This window comes from Triticum dicoccoides, chromosome 5A (genome assembly GCF_002162155.2).
Source record: "Triticum dicoccoides isolate Atlit2015 ecotype Zavitan chromosome 5A, WEW_v2.0, whole genome shotgun sequence".
NCBI classification, from domain to species: domain Eukaryota; kingdom Viridiplantae; phylum Streptophyta; class Magnoliopsida; order Poales; family Poaceae; genus Triticum; species Triticum dicoccoides.
The window spans coordinates 377625661-377628363 of NC_041388.1; positions in this window are offsets into that span (position 1 = coordinate 377625661).

The window sequence follows — 2703 nt, forward strand, 5'->3', positions numbered from 1 at the left end:
CTGGACGCACTTCGTGTACAAACTGGACAATCTCTTTCGGGGTATCAGGGTTTCGGACGAGAACTCATCTGTTACACGGGCACTCCAATGTTTTTTAAACTTATTTGAAATCCCGACTTTTTTGCATTCAGTATGCAGCATTCAAAGCGACGTCATAAATTTCCAACAAATTCTGACATCATTTTCTGTTTTTCAATCATTTACGGATTTGTTTAGTGAGCTAAATGACCGTGAAATTGAAAATCACTAGAAAATGAACTCTGAAAATGTTGAAACTTGGCATGGTATCATCATTTCACCCGCATAGCATGTGCAAAATAGTAGATAGGGTCATGGCAAAAACTGGACCCACTTTGTGTACAAACTGGACAATCTCTTTCGGAGTATCAGGATTTCGGACGAGAACTCATCTGTTACACGGGCACTACAATATTTTTTAAACTTATTTGAAATCCTGACTTCTTTTGCGTTTACTATGCAACATTCAAAGTGACGTCATCAATTTCCAACATGTTCTGACATCATTTGCTGTTTTTCAGTCATTTACCGATTTGTTAAGAGAGCTAAATGAGAGTGAAATTGAAAATCACTACAAAATGAACTCTGAAAATGTTGAAACTTGGTATGGTATCATCATTTCACCCGCATTGCATGTGTGAAATAGTAGAGAGGGTCATGGCAAAAACTAGACGCACTTTGTGTACAAACTGGACAATCTCTTTCGGAGTATCAGGGTTTCGGACGAGAACTCATCTGTTACACGGGCACTCCAATGTTTTTTAAACTTATTTGAAATCCTGACTTCCTTTGCGTTTAGTATGCAGCATTCAAAGCGATGTCATCAATTTCCAACATGTTCTGACATCATTTGTTGTTTTTCAGTCATTTACCGATTTGTTTAGAGAGCTAAATGACTGTGAAATTGAAAATCACTACAAAATGAACTCTGAAAATGTTGAAACTTGGCATGGTATTATCATTTCACCCACATAGCATGTGCGAAAGAGTAGAGAGGGTCACGGCAAAAACTGGACGCACTTCGTGTACAAACTGGACAATCTCTTTCGGAATATCATGGTTTCGGACGAGAACTCATCTGTTACACGGGCACTCCAATGTTTTTTAAACTTATTTGAAATCCTGACTTCTTTTGCGTTTAGTATGCAGCATTCAAAGCGACGTCATTAATTTCCAACATGTTCTGACATCATTTGCTGTTTTTCAGTCATTTACAGATTTGTTTAGAGAGCTAAATGACCGTGAAATTGAAAATCACTACAAAATCAACTCTGAAAATATTGAAACTTGGCATGGTCTCATCTGCATAGCATGTGCGAAAGAGTAGAGAGGGTCACGACAAAAACTGGACGCACTTCATGTACAAACTGGACAATCTCTTTCGGAGTATCAGGGTTTCGAACGAGAACTCATCTGTTACACGGGCACCCCAATGTTTTTTAAACTTATTGGAAATCCTAACTTGTTTTGCGTTCAATATGCAACATTCAAAGCGACGTCATCAATTTCCAACACGTTCTGACATCATTTGCTGTTTTTTAGTCATTTACCGATTTGTTTAGAGAGCTAAATGACCGTGAAATTGAAAATCACTACAAAATGAACTCTGAAAATGTTGAAACTTGGCATGGTATTATCATTTCACCCGCATAGCATGTGCGAAAGAGTAGAGAGGGTCACGGCAAAAACTGGACGTACTTCGTGTACAAACTGGACAATCTCTTTCGAAGTATCAGGGTTTCGGACGAGAACTCATCTGTTACATGGGCACTCCAATGTTTTTTAAACTTTTTGGAAATCCTGACTTCTTTTGCGTTTAGTACGCAGCATTCAAAGCGCCGTCATCAATTTCCAACACGTTCTGACATCATTTGCTGTTTTTCAGTCATTTACCGATTTGTTTAGAGAGCTAAATGACCGTGAAATTGAAAATCACTACAAAATGAACTCTGAAGATGTTGAAACTTGGCTTGGTATTATCATTTCACCAGCATAGCATGTGCGAAAGAGTAGAGAGGGTCACGTCAAAAACTGGAACCACTTCGTGTACAAACAGGACAATCTCTTTGGGAATATCAGGGTTTCGGACGAGAACTCATCTGTTACACGGGCACTCCAATGTTTTCAAAACTTATATGAAATCCTGACTTCTTTTGCGTTTAGTATGCAGCATTCAAAGCGACGTCATCAATTTCCAACACGTTCTGATATCATTTGCTGTTTTTTAGTCATTTACCGATTTGTTTAGAGAGCTAAATGACCGTGAAATTGAAAATCACTACAAAATGAACTCTGAAAATGTTGAAACTTGGCATGGTATCATCATTTCACCCGCATAGCATGTGCGAAAGAGTAGAGAGGGTCACGGCAAAAACTAGACGCACTTTGTGTACAAACTGGACAATCTCTTTCGGAGTATCAGGGTTTCGGACGAGAACTCATCTGTTACACGGGCACTCCAATGTTTTTTAAACTTATTTGAAATCCTGACTTCCTTTGCGTTTAGTATGCAGCATTCAAAGTGATGTCATCAATTTCCAACATGTTCTGACATCATTTGTTATTTTTTAGTCATTTACCGATTTGTTTAGAGAGCTAAATGACCGTGAAATTGAAAATCACTACAAAATGAACTCTGAAAATGCTGAAACTTGGCATGGTATTATCATTTCACCCACATAGCAT